The 16,990-nt window shown below is 40.9% G+C and overlaps 1 pseudogene; it reads left to right on the top strand.

The window, feature by feature from the left end:
• The first annotated feature begins 12,433 nt into the window (after nucleotides 1-12,433).
• Nucleotides 12,434-16,622, top strand: LOC136551359 (uncharacterized; annotated as a pseudogene).
• The last annotated feature ends 368 nt before the right edge of the window (nucleotides 16,623-16,990 follow it).

Here is a 16,990-nt window from a genome sequence, read left to right as displayed (position 1 = left end):
AGGTTACCCCACAAGGAACATAATAACCCAGACCTAACATAAAGAACTCGGGAATCTCATGGACAACCAGGACATCAGCAGAACAAAGAATGACAACTAAGAAGACAAGATTCTCTCTATTACAAATGACTTCAAAAGATACAAGATTACACATCTTACAAGACCCAACGAACTCGGTACCATGAAAAGCAAAGTAGCAAAGAGGAACCCAGACACAGTTAGGCTCTAGAACGACTACGTGTTCCAAATTGCTACTCGGCAGGACAAATCGCCCTCGGCTACACTGTTTTCTTCAAAGGACAGGCGCAGCGCATCTAAGGTGGAAATCAATAGCACGGTGGGACAACATGGAGCAGAGAATGCCGACAGGCATCTGTCTACCCAAGTCCGATGTGATGCTGGATATGATGCTGATCTACATCGGACAGTCTTAGGGCAGGCGATGAGGATCAACCCAGAACTGCCAGATGAAGGATCACATCCCACATCACAAGACTCCCTCTAACTACCGCCACGTACTTCCAAGTATAATGTTGCTGCGGGATTAGCCTACCTCTAATCCCTATCACAAGACTCCATCCAGCTATAGCAAGACACACAACAACTACAAAATACGCCCAGGGGTTGCTCTACTTCACAAACTACCATATTCATGACTACAGAGACTTCAGAACAAGCAACAAACGCTCAATGAATCAAAACAGCACTCTAGGAGGGTATTTATAGACTGAAGGAGCGATGCACATGGACTAGGAGCACCAATGAAACAAGCCTAACAAAGGACACAGTGAAAAGACAGAACTCAATAATGAAAGGGAACTCAGGAGTGAAGGAACAGTACTCAACAACAAGTATATTTGGGAGAATATACCAACACAGTACAACCCGTGAACAAAAGCAATTTACACTCAACCACCACCATACAACTACACCTGACAACAGCGGACTCTACATCTGAAAGCAGCAGACTCTGAAAGCAGCAGACTCTACATCTGACAATAGCAGACTACCAGAGAATATGCCAAGATTCTATATCCGAGTTCTTTTTGAACAATGCTCAGGGGCTGCAACAGGGGAAGTTTTCAGTTTGTTGAACAACTCAAATTTAAGACCCCTAACTTTTTGTTCTAAATAGCAAGAGGCTGGGGGGCTACACTTAGTGAGTGTACTTTTTTATTCAAAAAAGCACACATCACTCAAAAGACTTCTTCAGAACAGGAATTTTCAAATATCATAAAGATTCAAGACTCTCCAACTTTTTGTTCCAAATAGCAAGAGGCTCAGGGGCTACACTCAGTGAGTGCACTTTTTATCAAAAGTGCACGATGCAGAAAAGACTACTTTAGGGTAGATGACTTCAAGGCCACACGATAAAAAGAACCCGGACATAGTTATATCCAAGCTCTTTTCGACAAAAAGAACCCAGACATAGCTAAATCTGAACTCTTTTCGATAAAGAACCTGGGTATATGCTTGGGAGCCCTTCGACGAAGAATCAGGGAGATTTCAAGAAAAGACCCTCAAGCTCCTTGTGCCAAACAGCAAGAGGCTCGGGGGCTACATCCAAATGGGAGTACTTTTTTCTTCAAAAAAGGTACACACCACACGAAGATCTCATGAAGCGCTACATGGTTTCGCTCAAGAAAGCACTTGGACGATGTTTGTTCCTGCTCGACAAGACTTGAAGGAACAAGACAAGGCTTCCAGAACTCAACCATGAAGTGCTTGAGGGCTTGTCGGTGCGGGACCCATGGGATACCCCGTAAGGAAGGAAGAAGAACTAGTCTAACTAGGATTCTTCCCCTGTAATCTTAGTAGTAGTATTATTCTATAATCCTACTAGGAACTCTTATTGTAAATCGACTAGGACTCTGGCCTCCTGACAATATAAAGGAGGGTAGGGCTCCTTGGATCGGGAGTTCAGAGAACAATTACACGACACAACACTTTACGATCAATCCAACGCAAAGGCTAACGCCAAACTGGACGTAGGGCTATTACTCGATCAAAGATCGAGGGCCTGAAACCAGGATAAATCGACTGTCTCTTGCGTTAACCATCGAGTTCCGCATACGCTGAAGCCCGAACATACTGCCCCGAGGACCCCCGTGTCAGGCTATCGGTGGTCAAACATTGACAGTCGTCTTTGTCCAAGTCACGTCTTACACCCTATTGAACTACAAAATAAACACTTGCAAATTCATTAGTCCAATTTAGTTGTGTCGGTCATCAAACACCAAAATCTAAAGTAAATGAGCCTAGGGTCCATTTTCCTTACAATCTCCCCCTTTTTGGTGATTGATGATAGCACGACCAAAGCAAGCAAATAATAGAATTTTGAAAATTTAAAAACTACCTACTTGCTAGGATGCAATGCAAGAGGCAAGATTATATGATGCTAAAAGATACTACTTGTAAGACTACATAAAAACTTATCTTGCCCTTGCAAATGTCCCCATGTGGTATTATAGATTTGAGCCTTGCTTCCTATAAATTCTCCCTATTACATAGGCTAATCCATAATCCACTATCCTCCCTTTCTCGGACCATTACTATAAATTAATGCTTGCTTTTGGTCCTCTAAATTCTCCCCCTTTGGAATCAAACACCGAAAAGGAAGATATTAATAGCACAAGGAAGGGTCAAACTTTATGATCCTTTGTGTATAGAGTGAAATAGATCACAAAATTTGACTCTCACATTATATAGACTAAGCTCCCCCTAAATATATGCATACATATGAGAGAAGGCAAAGCATATGCATAATTGGCAAAGTATTGCACAAGGAAATTTAATCTATATAATGCACGGAGAAAGCATATAAATATCAAAATGAAATCAACATGATGATATTGGTTTAGAAATACCACATGTAGAAATCAATTTGATTTCTACCACTTCCAATAGGTGGTGGATATTTGAAGTATGATGCTTAACTCTGGGAACTCTATTTTCCTTGCAATGAGACTACTACACACATGATAAGTTTAAAAAGGCATTAGTCTCAAAGTATCCAACTTATAGAGTAACCTCCCCCTAAATTTGTGCACACAAGTGTGGAATACTTGTAGGAAACATGCACATTGATTTTAGAAAAATACCACTTGAAAGATGACATCATATGAATGTGAGAGTCATTTTCGAAGGTGATATCGGGGAGAGATTATCTACAATTTGGACTTTGGCACATATTAGATGAACAATTGTAAGACAAGCTATGTGCCATGCTCCTAAACAATTTAAAACCATGTAGGATTGCTCCAAGGAATAAGAATGAAACCGAGCAAGCCTACCATATGAAATACCTAGTGTATGCATGACAAAATATATAAGAATACAAATACAAACCTAGGCATGAAGAGTAACTAGATGCTAAAAGATATCAATTGTAAGAAAATTTAAATCTAATACCAATTGAAGCAAATAGAATCTAGTTACCTAACATGGGTAGGGGAATTTGGGTTCATAGTATTCACTAACCCACTTGGCAATGACTTTGTCCATCACGATGCACCCCATGAAATGCATCCACACTTTGTCAAGTCTCCAAATTTTCCGAAGTCCATTGGACTTCTCACTTCCCTTTCGGGATCCAAACCTTCTTGGTGCTCTTCATGTTGGAAATGATTTTCTTTGGCACCCAAAAGCGTTTGACCCCATTGTTGGCTTGCTTGTTCACCTTGATGGCCACCACCTTATCACTTTTTCTTCTTCTTCAAAAGATAAGGTGTGGAGGCCTTCTTGTCCACCTTATTGGTGTAGGTGTTGGAGAGCTTGCTTGTTTGCTTCTTCTCTTTCTTCTTTGCTCCTCCTCCATTCTTCACCTTGCACTCATAGGACTTGTGACCTTCCTTATGGCACACGTAGCAAACCACGGTTTGTCCTTCATCAAGCTTCTTCACTCCCTTGATGGTGTTATCTTGATGAAGTTGGGGTTGCTCCACCTTGCCTTTCACTTGAGTCAAGTCCTTGGTGAGATGAGCTACTTCTTGCTTGAGTTGCTCATTCTTCTTTGCAACCTCTTGTGTGCATGCATCTACAATAACTTTCTCAACACAAACTTGGTTGCACAAAGGTGAGTCTAAACATAAATCATTATGAGAAGTAGAGGCATCCTTTTTAGACATTTTAGAACTTTTCCTTTTAAATGCCTTAGTGGGAGTTGTACTAACAGCTTCAAGATTAGCAACTTTATTAGTTAGCTCATCACAATGTTTGCACATAGTTTCCATTTTAGCAAGCAAACTTTTATATGCATCTTGTGAGCTAGCTAACTTTTCTTTTAATTTTTCATTTTTCTTTACAAGTTGCTCATCATTGATTGTGCATGCATTTGTTGTTGCACTAGCCTCAAGTTGCTCAATTTTAGTAGATAGTTGAACATTAAGATTAGCAAAATTCTCATATTATTCAAGCAAAGCTTTATATGCTTCTTGTGAACTATCTAGCTTTTCTTTTATTTTCCTGAGCTTCTTTTGTTGACTAGTGCAAACTTTAGCATAATTAAGGTTTTGTTGCACAATTTCTTCATAAAAAAGCATATCATCATCACTATCACTCTCACTAGAGGATGAGCTTTCATTACCTCATGCCATAAGGCACACACGAGAAGAGCTTGATGATGAGTGCTTGCGCCCTCGCCTCTTGTGGTGGTGTTTTTCTTCACTTGAAGAATCATCCCATGTCCTTATTGATGTGAGGGCTTGTTTCTTGCATGCCTTCTTCTTTTTCTTAGGTGTGGGCTTATTTGGACAAGCTTCCACAAAGTGTCCCAACTCGTCGCATCCATAGCATCCTCTCTTTCTTTGCTCATTTCTTTGATTTGTGAAAATGAGATCTTGGATTTGGATGGGCACACTCTTAACATTGAGCTTTTGGATCATCTTCTCCACCTTGTTGATTAGTTTGATTGATTCTTCATCAAGGTCGGAGGTGGAGGAGGAAGATTGATCATCATCACTTGAGTCTTTATCATCATCATCATCATCATCTTCTTCATCTTCTTCTTCTTTTTCACTTGAGGAGCTTGAGCTTGAGCTTGTCTTAGCTTGCTTGATCTTCATCTTCTTCTTACCACATGCAAGAGCTTTGCCTTTGCTTGATGAAGAGGCTTCTTCTTGACCCATCTTTCATGACATTTTAAATGCCACTATCTTGCCAATGACTATGGCCGGGGTCATGGTGCTCAAGTCCTCCATGTTATGAAGGATGGTGATGATGCTTACATATTCCTTTTGTGGTAGCATGGAGATAATCTTCCTCATGATATCCACATAATCTAGCTTTGTTAATTCTATACAATGGAGCTCAATGATAATTATATTCAAATGAGAATACATATCACAAACAAGCTCATCATCATTCATTTCGAAGGAATCATAATTTTGTTTAACTATATAATGTTTTTGCTCATGGACATTACTTGTGTCATCATGGAGCTCTTGAAGTTTTAACCATAATTCATTTGCCATATTTAAGGTGAATACTTGGTTAAACACATCCATGCTAAAAGATTCAAATAAGTAATTTTTTGCTCTAGCATTGAAATGAATTTCTTTTTCATCACTCTTCGTGGGTTTATCGGGATTCTTAATGAGTTTCATCCTGTCATGAGTGACTCTCCAAACTCCCAAGTCAACAGCCTCAAGGTAGCAAGCCATTCTAGCTTTATAATAGGGGAAGTTAGTGCCATCAAAGTGCGGAGGCCTAGAGGTATCCATCCCAACCACTCTAAATAGCATCGGCTCAACGGTGGTTAAGCCAAAGGTCCAAATTGAGCCAACCGGCTCTGATATCAATTGAAGGGGACCGTGATGCCTAAGAGAGAGGGGGGGGGGGGTGAATTAGGCAACTTAAAAATCTAACTCTAAACTATGGCCTCTTTTTCTAACCTTAGCAAAACCTATGTAAAAGATAAACTATCTAAATGTGCAACTACAGTTTGCTAGTGTGTTGCTATCTCTACCATACAAGGAGTAATGCAATCAATGTAAATGCAGAAGCTAAAGAGCAAGGTAGAGATATGCAAACTCCTGTCGATGACTCTGGTATTTTTACCGAGGTATCGAGAAGCACGCAAGCTTCCCCCTAGTCCTCGTTGGAGCCCCTCGCAAGGGCCAAACTCTCAATTGGGTAACTCTGTGGATAGCCTTGGGCCTTTCCCATGCACAAGTGGGTCTCCGATGTGCCTTCCGGCAAGCCTCTCCCAGATGCTCCCCGCTATCTTCACTATCAAGCTTTCGGCCGAAACACCGCGGGCCTTGTTCCCTCTGGTACACGGTGGTGGCCATACCATAAACGCGGTTGGTGTGATCTCATAAGACTACAAGCCCCTCCGATATACAACAATGGTGCGCGCAAGCACCGAGTGGTAAGAGGTATGCAAACCTTACTAAACACTAGGCCTAAACCTAGAGCAAGTGTATAAGCGGTGGTCTAATCAACCTAAGCACTTCACAAAGCACCTACGCTAATCACCTAATAAAACACTAAGCACTATGCAAGTGGAGATCGCTAAAATGGTGTATCAACACTCTTGGTATGTTTCCTCAACTCCACTCTTCTCATTTGGCCGGTTGGGGGTTGTATTTATAAGCCCCACTAAGAAAGTAGCCGTTGGGGACAAAATCCCACTTTTCTACTACTGACCGGACGCTGATCACGTCCTGACCAGATGCGTCTGGTCATCCCGACCGTTGGAGCCACGATCTACTAATCAGACGCTGCCAGCATTCGGTCATAAATTCACCGCTCTGGAACCTCTCTGTACTCGATCGGACGCTGCTATCCTGCGTCCGATTAGTTTGCCGCCAACGTCCGGTCGCTGCTGCTATTGCCGAGCCTCCTGATCGGAGCGTCTGGTCGCTTTTCTCCAGCGTCCGGTCACCTTTGTGAGCTCGTTTCTTCGTGATCTTGCATGCGGCTTGGTTCCTATCTTCGTGCTTAGACTTTGCTTGATATCTTAGGTCTTCTCTTGTGCTCCTAAGGTCTTCTTTGAGGTGTTGATCATCGGATCATCATGTCGCCTTTGTCCAAGTCACGTCTTGCACCCTATTGAACTACAAAACAAACACTTGCAAATTCATTAGTCCAATTTGGTTGTGTTGATCATCAAACACCAAAATCCAAAGTAAATGAGCCTAGGGTCCATTTTCCTTACATAGTGGTCTAACTGAAATGTATCCAACAGAGGATACAGAGAATATTGCACACTCTCTTTTATTTGTCCAAGTCTGAGACTTTATCTGTAATGCTCACTCTAGATTTCTACTCAGTTTATAGGTTTATTGACGAACATTTATTAATCATGTCACTTTGTTTCATGCTTCTATCGCAAAATAAAATAAAATAAAATGGTTCATGTCCTTATTCATGTGACTGTTGCTAAGCCCAGTGACTGTGATGTATAAATATAGCATCAATTTCATGGATTCAAACACAGTAAACATACCTCTTGCCGCAGCTATGTTTATGTTGTCCTTACTTCCTCCTACCTTCCTATTCTAAAAATCTTTAATAGATTTATTTTCTTAGTTTCTAAACTGATGCTTCAATTTGTGTGCACATTTTCTATGGGTTTCAGTATGCCATGAGGGTTTTAACTCAGCTTCGTAACATTGAAATGATTTTAGGTATGTTACGGCTGTCAAATTTTTAGTAGTGTGGAAGTTCTTAATCACCAGTGTTAGCTTACAGTGATTTGTGTGGCCTTGAGGTTTTAAGACACTATTCTAAAATTTGTGTTGTAAATTCATGATTACCACGCATAGAAAATGCCATGATTTTAAAAGTATGCATAGTAGATGTGTCCTGCACCATATAAAAAAAGCTTCAATCTTTCAGTTTTTGTGTATGACATATCTACATTAAACTCCTAATATTATTTTAATGCAAAGATTAAACATGTTTTTTACCTGCGCCTTAATCAGGTGATTTGCCAGCGCGCACGAGGGCACGCGTAATGGACTAGTATGCTTTAATCGCAAAAGTACCAGCAAATTCTACAATTTTAACTGCCTCACGTTTTTAGCAGTAGACGGCGTTTTCATCGTTAGTTTACTGACCTAGTCTTTGAAGATGCTCATATGATAGGATTTACGTCTGTGTGTTTGTGGGGTGAGTGTACATATGTTGTGAGTGTTTGTGTTACACTATGTAATTTGCAAAGGTCATCAGGAACGTATCTTGTTGCAGAAGTGTAAACCCAACTAATAATAGACACAAGTTCCTTAAAAGAACTAATACACATAAGTAATAATCCTTACCTACACCGTAATGCCCATTCGACAATAAGGTAGGGCTTTCGTGCAAATAAAAACAGATATCCCAATCTTACGCAAGAAGTTTCTCAAGCGTCGGAATTTCTGTCCATCACCATCTTAAAGAAACAACAGACATTATGAAAAATATCATAATTTTTAGCTCCGAATTCTGATCTTGATTTTTTCAAAAACTTATTTCGAGGGCTACCTGTCCCAATCAAGAACAAGCCTCATGATCAACAAATACAAGTGTTATGCCATGTGTTTCTCTCAGGTTAGAACTCAGGGTGGGTGGGCTACAACATTTGCAAAATTGATGTAAGTTTGTTACATATGTAATTTGTCAGGGTTGTAACCCTGGGGTGTCTCAAGGCACCAACTAGTTGGCGAGCCACATGGCCCCCAACAAATCAGTTAGCAAAAGACCCGAACGACCGAGGCCCAGCTGGGCCAAGCAAACTTGAAAGGTCCTAATGGCTAGAGGAGGGGTGAATAGCCTATTAAAATTTTCTACAACAACACTTAACAAACTAGTTAGACAATTATGAGGCGAAGCAAGTGTTGCGCTAGCCTACTAAAAATGCAAGCCATCTACCATAATTCTAGTTTATATAGTTTCTATCCACACAATAGCTATGACACTACACTAAGTTAGTGTGCTCTCAAAAGCTAACTAAAGAGCCACACTAACCAAACTAACAAGCTCTCACAACTAGCTATACTAAAGAGCTTGACAACTAGTTTACGGTAATGTAAATAGAGTGAGCAATTTATTTATACCGTCGTGTCGAAGAAGGAGTCAATCAATCACAAGAATGAATACCAATAAAGACTAATTATCTCGGAATCAAATGATGAACACAATGATTTTTTACCGAGGTTCACTTGCTTGCCGGTAAGCTACTCCTCATTGTGGCGATTCACTCACTTGGAGGTTCACGCGCTACTTGGCTTCACACGCCAAACCCTCAATAGGGTGCCACACAACCAACACAAGATAAGGATCACATAAGCCACAAGTAATTCACTAGAGTACCTTTTGGCTCTCCGCCGGGGAAAGGTCAAGAACCTCTCACAATCACCATGATCGGAGCTGGAGACAATCACCACCCTCCGCTCAACGATCCTCGCTGCTCCAAGCCATCTTGGTGGCGGCAACCACCAAGAATAACAAGCGAATCTCGTAGCGAAACACGAACACCAAGTGCCTCTAGATGCAAACACTCAAGCAATGTACTTGGATTATCTCCCAATCTCACAAAGATGATGAATCAATAATGGAGATGAGTGGGAGGGCTTTGGCTAAGCTCACAAGGTTGCTATGTCAAAGCAAATGGACAAGAGAGCGAGCTTGAGCTGGACATGGGGCTTAAATAGAAGCCCCTACGAAATAGAGCCATTGTACCCCTTCACTAGGCACAACACGGGGTGACCAGATGCTCCGGTCATATCAATCGGATGCTGGACCTCAACGTCCGATCACGCGATGCATGCCATGTGTCCCGTCTCTTCAAATGTTGATCGCCCAATCTCAACGGTCAAGTGATGACCGGACGTAGCAGCTCAAAGTGACCTCCGTCTTTTCTATCTAGGGCGTCGATGAAGTTCCTAACCCTTGCTCAAATGTGCCAACCACCAAGTGTATCACTTTGTGCACATATGTTAGCATATTTTCACAAACATTTTCATGGGTGTTAGCACTCCACTAGATCCTAAATGCTAGAGTCGGCCATGACCCCTTTCTTCTGTCTTAGTCGCATAACGAATAAAAGACTCACGACCTCCTCACCATCGCAACCTCTGGGAGGAATAGGGAGAGGTCACACCCAGCCAAACATGTCTGCAACTGTCACCTTGGTCCAGTCAGACACCACCCCTACACCACGCAGCATGGACAAGACAACACCGTCCAAGGCGATGATGATCGGTATAGAGCCCACCATCTAGATACAACCTGACAAGACGCTTATACGATTCTACCCACTATGGGATGTGATCCATGATGAGGGCCTTGACTTAGAGGCCATCAAACCTGGCGGGAGCCATGACCCTAGCAGTCGAGACCATGGCCCTCAGCTCCTCAAGCCCATAGGGCGATCGACGATCTGGGGGCGGCTACCAACTCCTGTAAGACACCCCTAGAAATTAGGAGACGATGATGAAGACCATGATAGAGACCACATCGCACAGGGCAGCCGCCAAACCACCACCGTGCCTATAGTGTCACCGCGGCCGGCACAATGTCACCACGGCCGGCACAGTAGCACCACATCACACCATGCCATGATGTGGCCACAAGACCATGACGACAAACATGCCCAGACATGCTCCATAAGATGGCGTAGCTTGTAAGCCAAGTTATCTAGGACCTCCTTTAGACTCATGACCCTTCGGTTAGGAAAACATACTGCTTTGTACAAGCCCTGGCCCTGAACTCTATATAAGGGCAGCCAGGGCACCATCTTTGAGAATCCAAAATCATTCGGTCCAACTCTCATCCTCTACCATTTTACCCATTCTCCATCGTAGTAGGGCTCCTGGGGCTTCCCCTCAGGCAGTCTATCTCCTAGCTCTAGCTCTCCAACCTCTTCTGCCATTCTTGCGTCCCCCATTGTAAGAACTTCAGAGCATTCAAGCGACAAACACGCACTCAATTATCTTTAAGGCTGGACGTAGGGCTCCGTTCTAAATCAATATAAATCTTCGTGTCTTTTGGATACTACCATCGTTTTTCTAGAGCTAATAGTATAAATTTATTAGTCCAATTTACAAAACACCGACACAATTCATACTCAATCGACAATTTAGCTGTGCCAAGTCAATGGAACCTATTATGCTAGTTTAGTCGTGTGACATGCTGGTCGCCTATATAGAAGAATTATTCTGTGATAGCCAAGACAATTTAATGTTTGAAAAATGCATGCATTATGAATTTATGTCAGTTCTTTTTGAAACCATGAGTTTATGTTAGTTGTTGTGATATCTGTGCTACTAGATGGAAGAAGGGAAGATGGGGCCATTTTTTTGAGAGGCCAAGAGCAAAAGTAATAAATGTGCCAGGCTCGTTTTGTGATGTCTCAATTCTCATAGACAAATGGCCCAAAAAGCTAACTGGCTTTTCGTTTTTTAAGTCCATTTTACCTCTCTAAATTATTCTCAAAGTTTAGTTTTTCTCCTTGAACTTGAAAACTGGGTAAACCACCTCCCTTAACTTTTAAAATCGTTCATTTTACCTCCCTGACCCGGTTATAGGTGATTTTCAAAGGCGGTTTTATCTTTATCTTTTTTATTTATTTTGGCTGAATATTTAAAAAATCATAATAAATCACAAAAAACATAAAATGGAAAATTCAACTTTTTTGAACTCCACATGAGTATATATACACAATAAATATATGATATGGTATGCTTTAGTATAAAGTTTTTATTGTAGCTTTAGATCTATGCTTTTTTATAATTAATTCATAGCTGTAGTTTTTATTGTCCAAATGTGGTGAAATTTTATGGTGGTCTAATTATTTTATGATTGAATTGTAGTAAAAATTTCATACTTGATTATATTTTTACACACTTTTAACTATTTTAAAACTATTTAAATAGCATAAAACTAAATAAATCTATAACTCTAATATATATGATCCAATGCATATGAAATTTTTACTACAGTTAAAACATATAAAAATTAGCCCACCATAAAAATTTCGCCACAATTGAACTATAGAAACTATAGTTTTGAATTAATTACAGAAAAACATAGATCTAAAGCTACAACAAAAACTTTGTAGTGAAGTATATCATATTATATATTCACTATATAGATCTACTCATGTAGAGTCCAATAAAATTAAATTTTCCATTTTATGATTTTTCTGTGATTTACTATGATTTTTCAAAAATTCAGCCAAAATAAATAAAAAAAATAAAACCGCCTTTCAAAACCACTCATATCTGGGTCAGGGAGGGAGGTAAAATGAACGGTTTTAAAAGTTGAGGGTGGTGGTTTACCCGGTTTTGGAGTTCAAGAGGGAAAAATTTGGGGAGATAAAATTGACTTTTTCCTTCTTTTTTTGATCTGGGCCTTCCATCATCCGCCTTTCCTCTCTTCGTCGTTACTGGCCCACAAAAGCCCATACTCATTCACCTGCCTCTTCTTCCTCAGCCTCACGCACGCAATGGTCGCCGTTCGTCTCCTCGGCCTGCGTCCGTCTGGAGAGGTGGGTGGGGAGTCTACCGGCCGCGGGTAGCTGGGGCGGTCGCCTCACCTTGCCTATACGAAGTGTCCGCTCCTACTTCATTCGGTCCATTCCGCCGCTCGAAGGAGTTGAGAGAGGAGTAAGGCCGGCGAGGTCCTCGCGCGCCATGATGGGCGGCGACCTGTACGCCCTTGACTTCGACGGCGTCTTATGCGACAGCTGCGGGGAGAGCTCCCTCTCGGCCGTCAAGGTCTCCTTCTTCCCTCCTCGGTCTTGTTTCTTCCGGGCCTGGTATGCATGAAATATGCAACTGTGCGTTATTGGTTGACACGGATGGCAGGCTGCGAAGGTGAGGTGGCCGTCGCTGTTTGAGCAGGTTGATGCCGCCATGGAGGAGTGGATAGTGGAGCAGATGTACACCGTAAGACTCCTTTGTTCCCCACCCATTACTTGCTGCTGCTTGTGTACGGTGTACCTACCAAGTTAGCATATCAAGGCTTCATGTAGCTATGCCATGACTTTGCAAAATTGAATTTATTAATTGGTTGGAAGCGTTTTTCATGGAGATGTGGGAATCTATAGATCCCCCTAAGTAGATTCCATGTTGCAATGCAGCTCACCACAGCAGCAGCAAACTGTCCCTAATTTGCACCTTACCATAGCAGCTTTAGGCAACAAGAATGTGACAAAAAAAAACAGAAAAACTAATATAATTTGCCAAAAAAAAAAACAATGTGTTGGGTCATTGAGTTTAGTGGATTGGAACAGTGCGCAACATGCAGCTTGCTCATATTGCTAGTTTTGTTATGTCTTTTGGTGCCCTATCATGAACTACTGAGCCCCTTAGTTCAATCTAGCTTGTTGTTGCCTAGGGTTATAAAAATCAACCAAGAATCTACTTCCACCGATACTCCTTGCCAGCCAACCCCATCCATCATTGCTGCTGCAGTAGTGAAGTCCATACTCCATATCAGCCGGCCACCATGATGTATCCCCGTTTATTAGAGCTTTGGGTGGCTTCGGCTCTGGTTCCTGCTCCTCTGTGCACTGCAGCGAGCAGACATTTCTCTCTTCTCAAAATGAACTAGGCGCCAGCGAATCCACTATTTTCGGCTTCATCGGCTTTGGCTCCTCTGTGCACTGTAGCAAGGAGCTGGAGCTGTTTGGAGCCATGCCAAATAGAGCCTAAAGCTTTGCAGCAACTTATCTGCTCCTCATGGTGCAGATACAGATCTGGGACCTGGTTAAACTTAGGTGCATTTTATTTCGTACCCAAGATCCCTGGCATTGAAGGACAATGTCGGTATCTAATCAAATTTTGAGGTTCTTGTAAGCAGGTGGTCACTTAAGAGGATGGTGGTACAATATTGGAGTGCAAAACCTTTCTCTGTTCGTCACTTTGTTTTCCCCAAACACATGAAAGTTAACATACCCACTGTATGAAGTTATCGCAGTACTACTGCAAATGTATTGGTAGGTACTCCCTCCATTCCAAATTGTAAGTCATTCTAGCTTTTATAGATACATAGTTTTTACTATGGATCTAGACATGATGTATACCTAGGTACATAACGACTTGCAATTTGGAATGGAGGGAGTAGTTGTTTGCTCCACACTTCACTAGACATTTGAACTTTAAATGTCTATAGTAGAAAACCAATGCTAATTGAACTTTTTATTTATTTATTTATTTTAAAGAAACTATGAATGATTCTATGAATAAATTGACCTTATTTTTCCTGGTGAAGCATAATAGAACCATGTCCTCATATTGGTTGCGTGACGAGGAGCATAGGATTTCACTTTACATTCATTACTTAGAATGTTTTGTGCTATTTCAGCTTCGTCCAGTGGTGGAAACAGGATATGAGAACCTGTTGCTTGTAAGGTTGCTTGTTGAGATCCAAATACCCTCTGTTCAAAAATCATCAGCAAGTTCTGCAGTGCTTCATCTGTAGTGTATTCATGACCAAAGTAACATCATGCCTGTGTTAGGTGGTAACAGAATAGGCAAAATGGTTATAGGCTTCTAGCTTGATCGATTTTTTATATAAGTAATATTTGCAAGGTTGCAGATAGGCTTAGCATCCAAGAAATATTGGAGAACTGGTTAAAACTGAAGCCCATTCTCATGGATGAGTGGCAAGAAGATAGAGAATCTCTTGTAAATCTCTTTGGCCATGTAAGAGATGACTGGATTGAAAATGATTTTTCTGGCTGGATAGACGCTAACAGGTGACTGATCTATGAAATAATTGGTGTATATTTTCTTTTTGGTCTGACAAATATATTCGGAGAAATCAGGTCAGATTTAACTAAACACTTCGTTCTCTTATACAATTACCCTCGGTTGAGGGGAACACTTCAGAACTTTCAGAAATATTTTCAGGCTGGTCATGGATGTAATATAGATTGTACATTTCTGTATAGTAGTGCTAGTGCCCTTAGACAGAGCATACAAAGATAGTTTAAGAAAGTAGTAGCAGAAACCTCATTGTATGTAAGTGGGACACTGGGACTAACTATTTAATGACTTTCTAATTTGTATGTTTCAATGTGATATATTGATTAGTGGCTATCAAATAAGCTGGAAAGAAAATTGATCATTAATAGTTCTTGATTATTGGCTCCATGTCTGCAACCTAGACTTTTCTGTGCATGAGTGTCTCCAGGAGCACGCAAATGATACGTATGTGCTTTGCCGCATGTTATTGGCTCATTGCTTGTGTGTATGATTCTGTTTCACAAGTTAACTTAAGTTTATTTCTCCATGTGAAAGTTTTGTTTGACTTGAATAACTAGAATTTTGTAAGTCACTTCCAAGAGGGTGGCATCTGCAGTTTTCGCACTCTCTTTTCAGTTTTAGAGATATTGAACTTTCGAAAAAGTTGAATTAATGTGTTCACTCAGAAGTGTTTCATGTTCATTACACATAGAACAAAAGATGTGCAACTCATGGACGATTATGTGACTGCAGGTTTTATCCTTGGACAGCTGATGCATTGAAGCTTTCAAGCTCTGAAGCTTACATAGTCACAACAAAACAGGTCTATCTCATACATTTTCCTGCTGTGTGGTCTATCTTTTTGTGATATTCTGTGTCATGAGTTCGTGGTTTCATTTCTCTTTTATGTACATGTTTATGAACAACTCAGCATTGTGTTTTGACAAATTATTCTAATCTCTAACAACCATATTTAGGCTTTACAGTTTTGTTGATATTTTTTATAATAGAGATTTAGAAGTTTGTTTTCAGCTTTTAGTTAATTCAAATTTACTTTTACAGTTCTGCTCTGTAGGTAATGCAGAATGCTGATCTTCTACTGATCACTTTTTGGTTGTCTTTCAGAGTAGATTTGCTGAAGCGCTGCTCAAACAATTGGCTGGAATAGATTTTCCCTCTGAAAGGATATATGGCCTTGGCACTGGGTTAGTAGGGCACTTATTTTATGTTCCTTCACATATCAAGGGGATTATGTGATTGAATCTGTGATTCCATTCTTACAGTCCGAAGGTTAAAGTTCTCCAGCAGCTGCAGCAAATGCCACAGCACCAAGGCCTAAAACTTCAGTAAGTCCACTTTCACATGATCGAATTTTTACACCATTTACTGCATTGTATAGCTAGTTCTGGCCAACAATTTATTGGCCAACAATATATAAATATTCCTTCCATACCTAATCAATTAGTTGGGACATCCTCAATTACTGTCTATCAAGGAATTACAGTTGTATCTTTGGTTTTGTTGCACCTGAACAGTTTCATCGAGGACCGACTTGCAACTCTGAAGAATGTGATCAAAGAACCAGCGCTGGACAAATGGAACCTCTACCTGGGTAAGTCATGGTTGATGGTTCTAACAAAACCCAATGATTGATTACTCAGTAGTCAAAACTAATCTGTGTCGCTGATGTTGCTGGATGCTGTTTGCTCAGTGACATGGGGATACAACACACAGAAAGAGAGGGAAGAAGCAGAGGCTATACAAAGGGTCCAACTCATTGATCTCCCAGATTTCAGTAGGCAGCTCAAATAGCTGGCAGTGACATGGCGTGGATCTTGGAACCTTTGTTTTTGTTTGATGTACGTAACTAGATATGAACAGCAGAAATACTTGAATTTTCGATCGAATAAATTGTTCACATATTTGTGGACTGATTTATTTCAAGCATTCTTCTCCTGACTTAACTAAGATCTTATAACAAACTGAAATGTCATACTGTGCGCCCAATATGGGGGCGGTTGACGCTCGGGCGTAACAGCTCTCGACGAGAATCGCTGCCTGTAAAATGTGCGCCCTCAGCCTGAGCTTCCTTTCTCTCCTCTGAGCTTCTCTCACTTCGCAAATCATCGATCTTTATTTTCCATGCATTGTATTGTAATAAATAGTTTGAAAGGTATTATCGATGACACTATATAAAGTTTTAAATGTTTGAGTAGTTTCGTCAAATGATTATTTGTTACCGGAGTTGGCGCTTTTTTATTACTTTACCAGTTTGTATGTAAATTCGTGGCCTTCTTGGCTGATCTGTGATC

The sequence above is a fragment of the Miscanthus floridulus genome, chromosome 4 (assembly GCF_019320115.1).
Source record: "Miscanthus floridulus cultivar M001 chromosome 4, ASM1932011v1, whole genome shotgun sequence".
Lineage (NCBI taxonomy): Eukaryota > Viridiplantae > Streptophyta > Magnoliopsida > Poales > Poaceae > Miscanthus > Miscanthus floridulus.
Note: the sequence above shows the minus strand (reverse complement) of the source record. Positions and strands in the feature narration are given on the sequence as shown.